Below are 17,437 nucleotides of genomic sequence, written 5' to 3'. Positions count from 1 at the left end.
GCGCTTTCTCTATTCATGTGCAGTGGAAATCTCCACTCCCTCTATTCATGTGCAGTGGTTATCTCCCCTCTCTCTATTCATGTGCAGTGAAAACCTCCCCTCTCTCTATTCATGTGCAGTGGGAATCTCCCCTCTCTCTATTCATGTGCAGTGGGAATCTCCCCTCTCTCTATTCATGTGCAGTGGAAATCTCATCTCCCTCTATTCATGTGCACTGGGAATCTCCACTCCCTATATTCATGTGCAGCGGGAATCTCCACTCCCTCTATTCATGTGCAGTGGGAATATCATCTCCCTCTATTCATGTGCAGTGGGAATCTCCCCTCTCTCTATTCATGTGCAGTGGGAATCTCCAATCCCTCTATTCATGAGAAGTGGAAATCTCCACTCCCTTTATTCGTGTGCAGTGGGAATCTCCCGTCTCTCTATTCATGTGCAGTGGGAATCTCCACTCCCTCTATTCATGTGCAGTGGGAATCTCATCTACCTCTATTCATGTGCAGTGGGAATCTCCCCTCTCTCTATTCATGTGCAGTGGAAATCTCATCTCCCTCTATTCATGTGCAGTGGAAATCTCATCTCCCTCTATTCATGTGCAGTGGAAATATCATCTCCCTCTATTCATGTGCAGTGGGAATCTCCACTTCCTCTATTCATGTGCAGTGGGAAGCTCCATCCCCTCTATTTATGTGCAGTGGGAATCTCCACTCCCTCTATTTATGTGCAGTGGGATCACCACTCCCTCTATTCATGTGCAGTGGAAATCTTATCTCCCTCTATTCATGTGCAGTGGGAATCTCCACTCCCTCTATTCATGTGCAGTGGGAATCTCCCCTCTCTCTATTCATGTGCAGTGAAAACCTCCCCTCTCTCTATTCATGTGCAGTGGGAGTCTCATCTCCCTCAATTCATGTGCAGTGGAAATCTCCACTCCCTCTATTCATGTGCAGAGGGAATATCATCTCCCTCTATTCATGTGCAGTGGGAATCTCCCCTCTCTCTGTTCATGTGCAGTGGGAATCTCATCTCCCTCTATTCATGTGGAGTGGGAATCTCTTCTCCCTCTATTCATGTGCAGTGGGAATCTAATCTGCCTCTATTCATGTGCAGTGGGAATCTCCACTCCCTCTATTCATGTGCAGTGGGAATCTCCCCTCTCTCTGTTCATTTGCAGTGGGAATCTCCCCTCTCTCTATTCATATGCAGTGGGAATCTCATCTCCCTCTGTTTATGTGCAGTGGGAATCTCATCTCCCTCTATTCATGTGCAGTGGGAATCTCCACTCCCTTTATTCATGTACAGTGGGAATCTCATCTCCCTCTATTCATGTGCAGTGGAAATCTCATCTCCCTCTATTCATGTGCAGGGGGAATCTCCACTTCCTCTATTCATGTGTAGTGGGAAGCTCCATCCCCTCTATTTATGTGCAGTGGGAATCTCCACTCCCTCTATTCATGTGCAGTGGGATCTCCACTCCCTCTATTCATGTGCAGTGGAAATCTCATCTCCCTCTATTCATGTGCATTGGGAATCTCCATTCCCTCTATTCATGTGCAGTGGGAATCTCCCCTCTCTCTATTCATGTGCAGTGAAAACCTCCCCTCTCTCTATTCATGTTCAGTGGGAATCTCATCTCCCTCAATTCATGTGCAGTGGAAATCTCCACTCCCTCTATTCATGTGCAGAGGGAATATCATCTCCCTCTATTCATGTGCAGTGGGAATCTCCCCTCTCTCTGTTCATGTGCAGTGGGAATCTCATCTCCCTCTATTCATGTGCAGTGGGAATCTCCACTTCCTCTATTCATGTGCAGTGGGAAGCTCCATCCCCTCTATTTATGTGCAGTGGGAATCTCCACTCCCTCTATTTATGTGCAGTGGGATCACCACTCCCTCTATTCATGTGCAGTGGAAATCTTATCTCCCTCTATTCATGTGCAGTGGGAATCTCCACTCCCTCTATTCATGTGCAGTGGGAATCTCCCCTCTCTCTATTCATGTGCAGTGAAAACCTCCCCTCTCTCTATTCATGTGCAGTGGGAGTCTCATCTCCCTCAATTCATGTGCAGTGGAAATCTCCACTCCCTCTATTCATGTGCAGAGGGAATATCATCTCCCTCTATTCATGTGCAGTGGGAATCTCCCCTCTCTCTGTTCATGTGCAGTGGGAATCTCATCTCCCTCTATTCATGTGGAGTGGGAATCTCATCTCCCTCTATTCATGTGCAGTGGGAATCTAATCTGCCTCTATTCATGTGCAGTGGGAATCTCCACTCCCTCTATTCATGTGCAGTGGGAATCTCCCCTCTCTCTGTTCATTTGCAGTGGGAATCTCCCCTCTCTCTATTCATATGCAGTGGGAATCTCATCTCCCTCTGTTTATGTGCAGTGGGAATCTCATCTCCCTCTATTCATGTGCAGTGGGAATCTCCACTCCCTTTATTCATGTACAGTGGGAATCTCATCTCCCTCTATTCATGTGCAGTGGAAATCTCATCTCCCTCTATTCATGTGCAGGGGGAATCTCCACTTCCTCTATTCATGTGTAGTGGGAAGCTCCATCCCCTCTATTTATGTGCAGTGGGAATCTCCACTCCCTCTATTCATGTGCAGTGGGATCTCCACTCCCTCTATTCATGTGCAGTGGAAATCTCATCTCCCTCTATTCATGTGCATTGGGAATCTCCATTCCCTCTATTCATGTGCAGTGGGAATCTCCCCTCTCTCTATTCATGTGCAGTGAAAACCTCCCCTCTCTCTATTCATGTTCAGTGGGAATCTCATCTCCCTCAATTCATGTGCAGTGGAAATCTCCACTCCCTCTATTCATGTGCAGAGGGAATATCATCTCCCTCTATTCATGTGCAGTGGGAATCTCCCCTCTCTCTGTTCATGTGCAGTGGGAATCTCATCTCCCTCTATTCATGTGGAGTGGGAATCTCATCTCCCTCTATTCATGTGCAGTGGGAATGTAATCTGCCTCTATTCATGTGCAATGGGAATCTCCACTCCCTCTATTCATGTGCAGTGGGAATCTCCCCTCTCTCTGTTCATTTGCAGTGGGAATCTCCCCTCTCTTTATTCATATGCAGTGGGAATCTCATCTCCCTCTGTTTATGTGCAGTGGGAATCTCATCTCCCTCTATTCATGTGCAGTGGGAATCTCCACTCCCTTTATTCATGTGCAGTGGGAATCTCATCTCCCTCTATTCATGTGCAGTAGGAATATCCCCTCTCTCTATTCATGTGCAGTGGGAATCTCCCCTCTCTCTATTCATATGCAGTGGGAATCTCTTCTCCCACTATTCATGTGCAGTGGGAATCTCATCTACCTCTATTTATGTGCAGTGGGATCTCCACTCCCTCTATTCATGTGCAGTGAGAATCTCATCTCCCCCTATTCATGTGCAGTGGGAATCTCATCTTCCTCTATTCATGTGCAGTGGGAATCTGCGCTCTCTCTATTCATGTGCAGTGGAAATCTCCACTCCCTCTATTCATGTGCAGTGGAAATCTCCACTCCCTCTATTCATGTGCAGTGGTTATCTCCCCTCTCTCTATTCATGTGCAGTGAAAACCTCCCCTCTCTCTATTCATGTGCAGTGGGAATCTCCCCTCTCTCTATTCATGTGCAGTGGAAATCTCATCTCCCTCTATTCATGTGCACTGGGAATCTCCACTCCCTATATTCATGTGCAGCGGGAATCTCCACTCCCTCTATTCATGTGCAGTGGGAATATCATCTCCCTCTATTCATGTGCAGTGGGAATCTCCCCTCTCTCTATTCATGTGCAGTGGGAATCTCCAATCCCTCTATTCATGAGAAGTGGAAATCTCCACTCCCTTTATTCGTGTGCAGTGGGAATCTCCCGTCTCTCTATTCATGTGCAGTGGGAATCTCCACTCCCTCTATTCATGTGCAGTGGGAATCTCATCTACCTCTATTCATGTGCAGTGGGAATCTCCCCTCTCTCTATTCATGTGCAGTGGAAATCTCATCTCCCTCTATTCATGTGCAGTGGAAATCTCATCTCCCTCTATTCATGTGCAGTGGAAATCTCATCTCCCTCTATTCATGTGCAGTGGGAATCTCCACTCCCTCTATTCATGTGCAGTGGGAATCTCCCCTCTCTCTATTCATGTGCAGTGGAAATCTCATCTCCCTCTATTCATGTGCACTGGGAATCTCCACTCCCTATATTCATGTGCAGCGGGAATCTCCACTCCCTCTATTCATGTGCAGTGGGAATATCATCTCCCTCTATTCATGTGCAGTGGGAATCTCCCCTCTCTCTATTCATGTGCAGTGGGAATCTTCACTCCCTCTATTCATGTGCAGTGGGAATCTCATCTACCTCTATTCATGTGCAGTGGGAATCTCCCCTCTCTCTATTCATGTGCAGTGGAAATCTCATCTCCCTCTATTCATGTGCAGTGGAAATCTCATCTCCCTCTATTTATGTGCAGTGGAAATCTCATCTCCCTCTATTCATGTGCAGGGGGAATCTCCACTTCCTCTATTCATGTGTAGTGGGAAGCTCCATCCCCTCTATTTATGTGCAGTGGGAATCTCCACTCCCTCTATTCATGTGCAGTGGGATCTCCACTCCCTCTATTCATGTGCAGTGGAAATCTCATCTCCCTCTATTCATGTGCATTGGGAATCTCCACTCCCTCTATTCATGTGCAGTGGGAATCTCCCCTCTCTCTATTCATGTGCAGTGAAAACCTCCCCTCTCTCTATTCATGTGCAGTGGGAATCTCATCTCCCTCAATTCATGTGCAGTGGAAATCTCCACTCCCTCTATTCATGTGCAGAGGGAATATCATCTCCCTCTATTCATGTGCAGTGGGAATCTCCCCTCTCTCTGTTCATGTGCAGTGGGAATCTCATCTCCCTCTATTCATGTGGAGTGGGAATCTCATCTCCCTCTATTCATGTGCAGTGGGAATCTAATCTGCCTCTATTCATGTGCAATGGGAATCTCCACTCCCTCTATTCATGTGCAGTGGGAATCTCCCATCTCTCTGTTCATTTGCAGTGGGAATCTCCCCTCTCTTTATTCATATGCAGTGGGAATCTCATCTCCCTCTGTTTATGTGCAGTGGGAATCTCATCTCCCTCTATTCATGTGCAGTGGGAATCTCCACTCCCTTTATTCATGTGCAGTGGGAATCTCATCTCCCTCTATTCATGTGCAGTAGGAATATCCCCTCTCTCTATTCATGTGCAGTGGGAATCTCCCCTCTCTCTATTCATATGCAGTGGGAATCTCTTCTCCCACTATTCATGTGCAGTGGGAATCTCATCTACCTCTATTTATGTGCAGTGGGATCTCCACTCCCTCTATTCATGTGCAGTGAGAATCTCATCTCCCCCTATTCATGTGCAGTGGGAATCTCATCTTCCTCTATTCATGTGCAGTGGGAATCTGCGCTCTCTCTATTCATGTGCAGTGGAAATCTCCACTCCCTCTATTCATGTGCAGTGGAAATCTCCACTCCCTCTATTCATGTGCAGTGGTTATCTCCCCTCTCTCTATTCATGTGCAGTGAAAACCTCCCCTCTCTCTATTCATTTGCAGTGGGAATCTCCCCTCTCTCTATTCATGTGCAGTGGGAATCTCCCCTCTCTCTATTCATGTGCAGTGGAAATCTCATCTCCCTCTATTCATGTGCACTGGGAATCTCCACTCCCTATATTCATGTGCAGCGGGAATCTCCACTCCCTCTATTCATGTGCAGTGGGAATATCATCTCCCTCTATTCATGTGCAGTGGGAATCTCCCCTCTCTCTATTCATGTGCAGTGGGAATCTCCAATCCCTCTAGTCATGAGAAGTGGAAATCTCCACTCCCTTTATTCGTGTGCAGTGGGAATCTCCCGTCTCTCTATTCATGTGCAGTGGGAATCTCCACTCCCTCTATTCATGTGCAGTGGGAATCTCATCTACCTCTATTCATGTGCAGTGGGAATCTCCCCTCTCTCTATTCATGTGCAGTGGAAATCTCATCTCCCTCTATTCATGTGCAGTGGAAATCTCATCTCCCTCTATTCATGTGCAGTGGAAATCTCATCTCCCTCTATTCATGTGCAGTGGGAATCTCCACTCCCTCTATTCATGTGCAGTGGGAATCTCCCCTCTCTCTATTCATGTGCAGTGGAAATCTCATCTCCCTCTATTCATGTGCACTGGGAATCTCCACTCCCTATATTCATGTGCAGCGGGAATCTCCACTCCCTCTATTCATGTGCAGTGGGAATATCATCTCCCTCTATTCATGTGCAGTGGGAATCTCCCCTCTCTCTATTCATGTGCAGTGGGAATCTTCACTCCTTCTATTCATGTGCAGTGGGAATCTCATCTACCTCTATTCATGTGCAGTGGGAATCTCCCCTCTCTCTATTCATGTGCAGTGGAAATCTCATCTCCCTCTATTCATGTGCAGTGGAAATCTCATCTCCCTCTATTCATGTGCAGTGGAAATCTCATCTCCCTCTATTCATGTGCAGGGGGAATCTCCACTTCCTCTATTCATGTGTAGTGGGAGGCTCCATCCCCTCTATTTATGTGCAGTGGGAATCTCCACTCCCTCTATTCATGTGCAGTGGAAATCTCATCTCCCTCTATTCATGTGCATTGGGAATCTCCACTCCCTCTATTCATGTGCAGTGGGAATCTCCCCTCTCTCTATTCATGTGCAGTGAAAACCTCCCCTCTCTCTATTCATGTGCAGTGGGAATCTCATCTCCCTCAATTCATGTGCAGTGGAAATCTCCACTCCCTCTATTCATGTGCAGAGGGAATATCATCTCTCTCTATTCATGTGCAGTGGGAATCTCCCCTCTCTCTGTTCATGTGCAGTGGGAATCTCATCTCCCTCTATTCATGTGGAGTGGGAATCTCATCTCCCTCTATTCATGTGCAGTGGGAATCTAATCTGCCTCTATTCATGTGCAATGGGAATCTCCACTCCCTCTATTCATGTGCAGTGGGAATCTCCCATCTCTCTGTTCATTTGCAGTGGGAATCTCCCCTCTCTTTATTCATATGCAGTGGGAATCTCATCTCCCTCTGTTTATGTGCAGTGGGAATCTCATCTCCCTCTATTCATGTGCAGTGGGAATCTCCACTCCCTTTATTCATGTGCAGTGGGAATCTCATCTCCCTCTATTCATGTGCAGTAGGAATATCCCCTCTCTCTATTCATGTGCAGTGGGAATCTCCCCTCTCTCTATTCATATGCAGTGGGAATCTCTTCTCCCACTATTCATGTGCATTGGGAATCTCATCTACCTCTATTTATGTGCAGTGGGATCTCCACTCCCTCTATTCATGTGCAGTGAGAATCTCATCTCCCCCTATTCATGTGCAGTGGGAATCTCATCTTCCTCTATTCATGTGCAGTGGGAATCTGCGCTCTCTCTATTCATGTGCAGTGGAAATCTCCACTCCCTCTATTCATGTGCAGTGGAAATCTCCACTCCCTCTATTCATGTGCAGTGGTTATCTCCCCTCTCTCTATTCATGTGCAGTGAAAACCTCCCCTCTCTCTATTCATGTGCAGTGGGAATCTCCCCTCTCTCTATTTATGTGCAGTGGGAATCTCCCCTCTCTCTATTCATGTGCAGTGGAAATCTCATCTCCCTCTATTCATGTGCACTGGGAATCTCCACTCCCTATATTCATGTGCAGCGGGAATCTCCACTCCCTCTATTCATGTGCAGTGGGAATATCATCTCCCTCTATTCATGTGCAGTGGGAATCTCCCCTCTCTCTATTCATGTGCAGTGGGAATCTCCAATCCCTCTATTCATGAGAAGTGGAAATCTCCACTCCCTTTATTCGTGTGCAGTGGGAATCTCCCGTCTCTCTATTCATGTGCAGTGGGAATCTCCACTCCCTCTATTCATGTGCAGTGGGAATCTCATCTACCTCTATTCATGTGCAGTGGGAATCTCCCCTCTCTCTATTCATGTGCAGTGGAAATCTCATCTCCCTCTATTCATGTGCAGTGGAAATCTCATCTCCCTCTATTCATGTGCAGTGGAAATCTCATCTCCCTCTATTCATGTGCAGTGAGAATCTCCACTTCCTCTATTCATGTGCAGTGGGAAGCTCCATCCCCTCTATTTATGTGCAGTGGGATCACCACTCCCTCTATTCATGTGCAGTGGAAATCTTATCTCCCTCTATTCATGTGGAGTGGGAATCTCCACTCCCTCTATTCATGTGCAGTGGGAATCTCCCCTCTCTCTATTCATGTGCAGTGGGAGTCTCATCTCCCTCAATTCATGTGCAGTGGAAATCTCCACTCCCTCTATTCATGTGCAGAGGGAATATCATCTCCCTCTATTCATGTGCAGTGGGAATCTCCCCTCTCTCTGTTCATGTGCAGTGGGAATCTCATCTCCCTCTATTCATGTGGAGTGGGAATCTCATCTCCCTCTATTCATGTGCAGTGGGAATCTAATCTGCCTCTATTCATGTGCAGTGGGAATCTCCACTCCCTCTATTCATGTGCAGTGGGAATCTCCCCTCTCTCTGTTCATTTGCAGTGGGAATCTCCCCTCTCTCTATTCATATGCAGTGGGAATCTCATCTCCCTCTGTTTATGTGAAGTGGGAATCTCATCTCCCTCTATTCATGTGCAGTGGGAATCTCCACTCCCTTTATTCATGTGCAGTGGGAATCTCATCTCCCTCTATTCATGTGCAGTGGAAATCTCATCTCCCTCTATTCATGTGCAGGGGGAATCTCCACTTCCTCTATTCATGTGTAGTGGGAAGCTCCATCCCCTCTATTTATGTGCAGTGGGAATCTCCACTCCCTCTATTCATGTGCAGTGGGAATATCATCTCCCTCTATTCATGTGAAGTGGGAATCTCCCCTCTCTCTATTCATGTGCAGTGGGAATCTTCACTCCCTCTATTCATGTGCAGTGGGAATCTCATCTACCTCTATTCATGTGCAGTGGGAATCTCCCCTCTCTCTATTCATGTGCAGTGGAAATCTCATCTCCCTCTATTCATGTGCAGTGGAAATCTCATCTCCCTCTATTCATGTGCAGTGGAAATCTCATCTCCCTCTATTCATGTGCAGGGGGAATCTCCACTTCCTCTATTCATGTGTAGTGGGAAGCTCCATCCCCTCTATTTATGTGCAGTGGGAATCTCCACTCCCTCTATTCATGTGCAGTGGGATCTCCACTCCCTCTATTCATGTGCAGTGGAAATCTCATCTCCCTCTATTCATGTGCGTTGGGAATCTCCACTCCCTCTATTCATGTGCAGTGGGAATCTCCCCTCTCTCTATTCATGTGCAGTGAAAACCTCCCCTCTCTCTATTCATGTGCAGTGGGAATCTCATCTCCCTCTATTCATGTGCAGTGGAAATCTCCACTCCCTCTATTCATGTGCAGAGGGAATATCATCTCCCTCTATTCATGTGCAGTGGGAATCTCCCCTCTCTCTGTTCATGTGCAGTGGGAATCTCATCTCCCTCTATTCATGTGGAGTGGGAATCTCATCTCCCTCTATTCATGTGCAGTGGGAATCTCATCTGCCTCTATTCATGTGCAATGGGAATCTCCACTCCCTCTATTCATGTGCAGTGGGAATCTCCCATCTCTCTGTTCATTTGCAGTGGGAATCTCCCCTCTCTTTATTCATATGCAGTGGGAATCTCATCTCCCTCTGTTTATGTGCAGTGGGAATCTCATCTCCCTCTATTCATGTGCAGTGGGAATCTCCACTCCCTTTATTCATGTGCAGTGGGAATCTCATCTCCCTCTATTCATGTGCAGTAGGAATATCCCCTCTCTCTATTCATGTGCAGTGGGAATCTCCCCTCTCTCTATTCATATGCAGTGGGAATCTCTTCTCCCACTATTCATGTGCAGTGGGAATCTCATCTACCTCTATTTATGTGCAGTGGGATCTCCACTCCCTCTATTCATGTGCAGTGAGAATCTCATCTCCCCCTATTCATGTGCAGTGGGAATCTCATCTTTCTGTATTCATGTGCAGTGGGAATCTGCGCTCTCTCTATTCATGTGCAGTGGAAATCTCCACTCCCTCTATTCATGTGCAGTGGAAATCTCCACTCCCTCTATTCATGTGCAGTGGTTATCTCCCCTCTCTCTATTCATGTGCAGTGAAAACCTCCCCTCTCTCTATTCATGTGCAGTGGGAATCTCCCCTCTCTCTATTCATGTGCAGTGGGAATCTCCCCTCTCTCTATTCATGTGCAGTGGAAATCTCATCTCCCTCTATTCATGTGCACTGGGAATCTCCACTCCCTATATTCATGTGCAGCGGGAATCTCCACTCCCTCTATTCATGTGCAGTGGGAATATCATCTCCCTCTATTCATGTGCAGTGGGAATCTCCCCTCTCTCTATTCATGTGCAGTGGGAATCTCCAATCCCTCTATTCATGAGAAGTGGAAATCTCCACTCCCTTTATTCGTGTGCAGTGGGAATCTCCCGTCTCTCTATTCATGTGCAGTGGGAATCTCCACTCCCTCTATTCATGTGCAGTGGGAATCTCATCTACCTCTATTCATGTGCAGTGGGAATCTCCCCTCTCTCTATTCATGTGCAGTGGAAATCTCATCTCCCTCTATTCATGTGCAGTGGAAATCTCATCTCCCTCTATTCATGTGCAGTGGAAATCTCATCTCCCTCTATTCATGTGCAGTGGGAATCTCCACTCCCTCTATTCATGTGCAGTGGGAATCTCCCCTCTCTCTATTCATGTGCAGTGGAAATCTCATCTCCCTCTATTCATGTGCACTGGGAATCTCCACTCCCTATATTCATGTGCAGCGGGAATCTCCACTCCCTCTATTCATGCGCAGTGGGAATATCATCTCCCTCTATTCATGTGCAGTGGGAATCTCCCCTCTCTCTATTCATGTGCAGTGGGAATCTTCACTCCCTCTATTCATGTGCAGTGGGAATCTCATCTACCTCTATTCATGTGCAGTGGGAATCTCCCCTCTCTCTATTCATGTGCAGTGGAAATCTCATCTCCCTCTATTCATGTGCAGTGGAAATCTCATCTCCCTCTATTCATGTGCAGTGGAAATCTCATCTCCCTCTATTCATGTGCAGGGGGAATCTCCACTTCCTCTATTCATGTGTAGTGGGAAGCTCCATTCCCTCTATTTATGTGCAGTGGGAATCTCCACTCCCTCTATTCATGTGCAATGGGATCTCCACTCCCTCTATTCATGTGCAGTGGAAATCTCATCTCCCTCTATTCATGTGCATTGGGAATCTCCACTCCCTCTATTCATGTGCAGTGGGAATCTCCCCTCTCTCTATTCATGTGCAGTGAAAACCTCCCCTCTCTCTATTCATGTGCAGTGGGAATCTCATCTCCCTCAATTCATGTGCAGTGGAAATCTCCACTCCCTCTATTCATGTGCAGAGGGAATATCATCTCCCTCTATTCATGTGCAGTGGGAATCTCCCCTCTCTCTGTTCATGTGCAGTGGGAATCTCATCTCCCTCTATTCATGTGGAGTGGGAATCTCATCTCCCTCTATTCATGTGCAGTGGGAATCTAATCTGCCTCTATTCATGTGCAATGGGAATCTCCACTCCCTCTATTCATGTGCAGTGGGAATCTCCCATCTCTCTGTTCATTTGCAGTGGGAATCTCCCCTCTCTTTATTCATATGCAGTGGGAATCTCATCTCCCTCTATTCATGTGCAGTGGGAATCTCGACTCCCTTTATTCATGTGCAGTGGGAATCTCATCTCCCTCTATTCATGTGCAGTAGGAATATCCCCTCTCTCTATTCATGTGCAGTGGGAATCTCCCCTCTCTCTATTCATATGCAGTGGGAATCTCTTCTCCCACTATTCATGTGCAGTGGGAATCTCATCTACCTCTATTTATGTGCAGTGGGATCTCCACTCCCTCTATTCATGTGCAGTGAGAATCTCATCTCCCCCTATTCATGTGCAGTGGGAATCTCATCTTCCTCTATTCATGTGCAGTGGGAATCTGCGCTCTCTCTATTCATGTGCAGTGGAAATCTCCACTCCCTCTATTCATGTGCAGTGGAAATCTCCACTCCCTCTATTCATGTGCAGTGGTTATCTCCCCTCTCTCTATTCATGTGCAGTGAAAACCTCCCCTCTCTCTATTCATGTGCAGTGGGAATCTCCCCTCTCTCTATTCATGTGCAGTGGGAATCTCCCCTGTCTCTTTTCATGTGCAGTGGAAATCTCATCTCCCTCTATTCATGTGCACTGGGAATCTCCACTCCCTATATTCATGTGCAGCGGGAATCTCCACTCCCTCTATTCATGTGCAGTGGGAATATCATCTCCCTCTATTCATGTGCAGTGGGAATCTCCCCTCTCTCTATTCATGTGCAGTGGGAATCTCCAATCCCTCTATTCATGAGAAGTGGAAATCTCCACTCCCTTTATTCGTGTGCAGTGGGAATCTCCCGTCTCTCTATTCATGTGCAGTGGGAATCTCCACTCCCTCTATTCATGTGCAGTGGGAATCTCATCTACCTCTATTCATGTGCAGTGGGAATCTCCCCTCTCTCTATTCATGTGCAGTGGAAATCTCATCTCCCTCTATTCATGTGCAGTGGAAATCTCATCTCCCTCTATTCATGTGCAGTGGAAATCTCATCTCCCTCTATTCATGTGCAGTGGGAATCTCCACTTCCTCTATTCATGTGCAGTGGGAAGCTCCATCCCCTCTATTTATGTGCAGTGGGATCACCACTCCCTCTATTCATGTGCAGTGGAAATCTTATCTCCCTCTATTCATGTGCAGTGGGAATCTCCACTCCCTCTATTCATGTGCAGTGGGAATCTCCCCTCTCTCTATTCATGTGCAGTGAAAACCTCCCCTCTCTCTATTCATGTGCAGTGGGAGTCTCATCTCCCTCAATTCATGTGCAGTGGAAATCTCCACTCCCTCTATTCATGTGCAGAGGGAATATCATCTCCCTCTATTCATGTGCAGTGGGAATCTCCCCTCTCTCTGTTCATGTGCAGTGGGAATCTCATCTCCCTCTATTCATGTGGAGTGGGAATCTCATCTCCCTCTATTCATGTGCAGTGGGAATCTAATCTGCCTCTATTCATGTGCAGTGGGAATCTCCACTCCCTCTATTCATGTGCAGTGGGAATCTCCCCTCTCTCTGTTCATTTGCAGTGGGAATCTCCCCTCTCTCTATTCATATGCAGTGGGAATCTCATCTCCCTCTGTTTATGTGAAGTGGGAATCTCATCTCCCTCTATTCATGTGCAGTGGGAATCTCCACTCCCTTTATTCATGTGCAGTGGGAATCTCATCTCCCTCTATTCATGTGCAGTGGAAATCTCATCTCCCTCTATTCATGTGCAGGGGGAATCTCCACTTCCTCTATTCATGTGTAGTGGGAAGCTCCATCCCCTCTATTTATGTGCAGTGGGAATCTCCACTCCCTCTATTCATGTGCAGTGGGATCTCCACTCCCTCTATTCATGTGCAGTGGAAATCTCATCTCCCTCTATTCATGTGCATTGGGAATCTCCACTCCCTCTATTCATGTGCAGTGGGAATCTCCCCTCTCTCTATTCATGTGCAGTGAAAACCTCCCCTCTCTCTATTCGTGTGCAGTGGGAATCTCATCTCCATCAATTCATTTGCAGTGGAAATCTCCACTCCCTCTATTCATGTGCAGAGGGAATATCATCTCCCTCTATTCATGTGCAGTGGGAATCTCCCCTCTCTCTGTTCATGTGCAGTGGAAATCTCATCTCCCTCTATTCATGTGGAGTGGGAATCTCATCTCCCTCTATTCATGTGCAGTGGGAATCTAATCTGCCTCTATTCATGTGCAATGGGAATCTCCACTCCCTCTATTCATGTGCAGTGGGAATCTCCCCTCTCTCTGTTCATTTGCAGTGGGAATCTCCCCTCTCTTTATTCATATGCAGTGGGAATCTCATCTCCCTCTGTTTATGTGCAGTGGGAATCTCATCTCCCTCTATTCATGTGCAGTGGGAATCTCCACTCCCTTTATTCATGTGCAGTGGGAATCTCATCTCCCTCTATTCATGTGCAGTAGGAATATCCCCTCTCTCTATTCATGTGCAGTGGGAATCTCCCCTCTCTCTATTCATATGCAGTGGGAATCTCTTCTCCCACTATTCATGTGCAGTGGGAATCTCATCTACCTCTATTTATGTGCAGTGGGATCTCCACTCCCTCTATTCATGTGCAATGAGAATCTCATCTCCCCCTATTCATGTGCAGTGGGAATCTCATCTTCCTCTATTCATGTGCAGTGGGAATCTGCGCTCTCTCTATTCATGTGCAGTGGGAATCTCCACTCCCTCTATTCATGTGCAGTGGTTATCTCCCCTCTCTCTATTCATGTGCAGTGAAAACCTCCCCTCTCTCTATTCATGTGCAGTGGGAATCTCCCCTCTCTCTATTCATGTGCAGTGGGAATCTCCCCTCTCTCTATTCATGTGCAGTGGAAATCTCATCTCCCTCTATTCATGTGCACTGGGAATCTCCACTCCCTATATTCATGTGCAGCGGGAATCTCCACTCCCTCTATTCATGTGCAGTGGGAATATCATCTCCCTCTATTCATGTGCAGTGGGAATCTCCCCTCTCTCTGTTCATGTGCAGTGGGAATCTCCAATCCCTCTATTCATGAGAAGTGGAAATCTCCACTCCCTTTATTCGTGTGCAGTGGGAATCTCCCGTCTCTCTATTCATGTGCAGTGGGAATCTCCACTCCCTCTATTCATGTGCAGTGGGAATCTCATCTACCTCTATTCATGTGCAGTGGGAATCTCCCCTCTCTCTATTCATGTGCAGTGGAAATCTCATCTCCCTCTATTCATGTGCAGTGGAAATCTCATCTCCCTCTATTCATGTGCAGTGGAAATCTCATCTCCCTCTATTCATGTGCAGTGGGAATCTCCACTTCCTCTATTCATGTGCAGTGGGAAGCTCCATCCCCTCTATTTATGTGCAGTGGGAATCTCCACTCCCTCTATTTATGTGCAGTGGGATCACCACTCCCTCTATTCATGTGCAGTGGAAATCTTATCTCCCTCTATTCATGTGCAGTGGGAATCTCCACTCCCTCTATTCATGTGCAGTGGGAATCTCCCCTCTCTCTATTCATGTGCAGTGAAAACCTCCCCTCTCTCTATTCATGTGCAGTGGGAGTCTCATCTCCCTCAATTCATGTGCAGTGGAAATCTCCACTCCCTCTATTCATGTGCAGAGGGAATATCATCTCCCTCTATTCATGTGCAGTGGGAATCTCCCCTCTCTCTGTTCATGTGCAGTGGGAATCTCATCTCCCTCTATTCATGTGGAGTGGGAATCTCATCTCCCTCTATTCATGTGCAGTGGGAATCTAATCTGCCTCTATTCATGTGCAGTGGGAATCTCCACTCCCTCTATTCATGTGCAGTGGGAATCTCCCCTCTCTCTGTTCATGTGCAGTGGGAATCTCCCCTCTCTCTATTCATATGCAGTGGGAATCTCATCTCCCTCTGTTTATGTGCAGTGGGAATCTCATCTCCCTCTATTCATGTGCAGTGGGAATCTCCACTCCCTTTATTCATGTGCAGTGGGAATCTCATCTCCCTCTATTCATGTGCAGTAGGAATATCCCCTCTCTCTATTAATGTGCAGTGGGAATCTCCCCTCTCTCTATTCATATGCAGTGGGAATCTCTTCTCCCACAATTCATGTGCAGTGGGAATCTCATCTACCTCTATTCATGCGCAGTGGGAATCTCCACTCCCTCTATTCATGTGACGTGGAAATCTCCACTCCCTTTGTTCATGTGCAGTGGGAATCTCCCCTCTCTCTATTCATGTGCAGTGGGAATCTCCACTCCCTCTATTCATGTGCAGTGGGATTCTCATCTACCTCTATTCATGTGCAGTGGAATCTCCCCTCACTCTATTCATGTGCAGTGGAAATCTCATCTCCCTCTATTCATGTGCAGTGGAAATCTCATCTCCCTCTATTCATGTGCAGTGGGAAGCTCCATCCCCTCTATTTATGTGCAGTGGGAATCTCCACTCCCTATATTCATGTGCAGTGGAAACCTCCCCTCTCTCTAATCATGTGCAGTGGGAATCTCCACTCCCTCTATTCATGTGCAGTGGGAATCTCCACTCCCTCTATTCTTGTGCAGTGGGAATCTCCACTCTCTCTATTCATGTGCATTGGGTATCTCCACTCTCTCTATTCAAGTGGAGTGGGAATCTCCACTCCCTCTATTCATGTGCAGTGGGAATCTCCCCTCTCTCTAATCATGTGCAGTGGGAATCTCCACTCCCTCTATTCATGTGCAGTGGGAATCACCACTCCCTCTATTCATGTGCAGTGGGAATCTTCCCTCTCTCTGTTCATGTGCAGTGGGAATCTTCCCTCTCTCTGTTCATGTGCAGTGGGAATCTCATCTCCGTCTATTCATTTGCAGTGGGAATCTCATCTCCGTCTATTCATGTGGAGTGGGAATCTCATCTCCCTCTATTCATGTGCAGTGGGAATCTCATCTCCCTCTATTCATGTGCAGTGGGAATCTCATCTCCCTCTATTCATGAGCAGTGGGAATCTCCCCTCTCTCTATTCAGGTGCAGTGAGAATCTCCCCTCTCTCTATTCATGTGCAGTGAAAACCTCCCTTCTCTCTATTCAGGTGCAGTGAGAATCTCCCCTCTCTTTATTCATATGCAGTGGGAATCTCATCTCCCTCTGTTTATGTGCAGTGGGAATCTCATCTCCCTCTATTCATGTGCAGTGGGAATCTCCACTCCCTTTATTCATGTGCAGTGGGAATCTCATCTCCCTCTATTCATGTGCAGTAGGAATATCCCCTCTCTCTATTCATGTGCAGTGGGAATCTCCCCTCTCTCTATTCATATGCAGTGGGAATCTCTTCTCCCACTATTCATGTGCAGTGGGAATCTCATCTACCTCTATTTATGTGCAGTGGGATCTCCACTCCCTCTATTCATGTGCAATGAGAATCTCATCTCCCCCTATTCATGTGCAGTGGGAATCTCATCTTCCTCTATTCATGTGCAGTGGGAATCTGCGCTCTCTCTATTCATGTGCAGTGGAAATCTCCACTCCCTCTATTCATGTGCAGTGGAAATCTCCACTCCCTCTATTCATGTGCAGTGGTTATCTCCCCTCTCTCTATTCATGTGCAGTGAAAACCTCCCCACTCTCTGTTCATGTGCAGTGGGAATCTCCCCTCTCTCTATTCATGTGCAGTGGGAATCTCCCCTCTCTCTATTCATGTGCAGTGGAAATCTCATCTCCCTCTATTCATGTGCACTGGGAATCTCCACTCCCTATATTCATGTGCAGCGGGAATCTCCACTCCCTCTATTCATGTGCAGTGGGAATATCATCTCCCTCTATTCA

This window comes from Phyllobates terribilis, unplaced genomic scaffold (assembly GCF_046119375.1).
Source record: "Phyllobates terribilis strain yellow unplaced genomic scaffold, ASM4611937v1 Scaffold_10__3_contigs__length_209671492, whole genome shotgun sequence".
NCBI lineage: Eukaryota > Metazoa > Chordata > Amphibia > Anura > Dendrobatidae > Phyllobates > Phyllobates terribilis.
The sequence above is the reverse complement of the archived record's forward strand: the minus strand, read 5'-3'. Positions refer to the sequence as shown.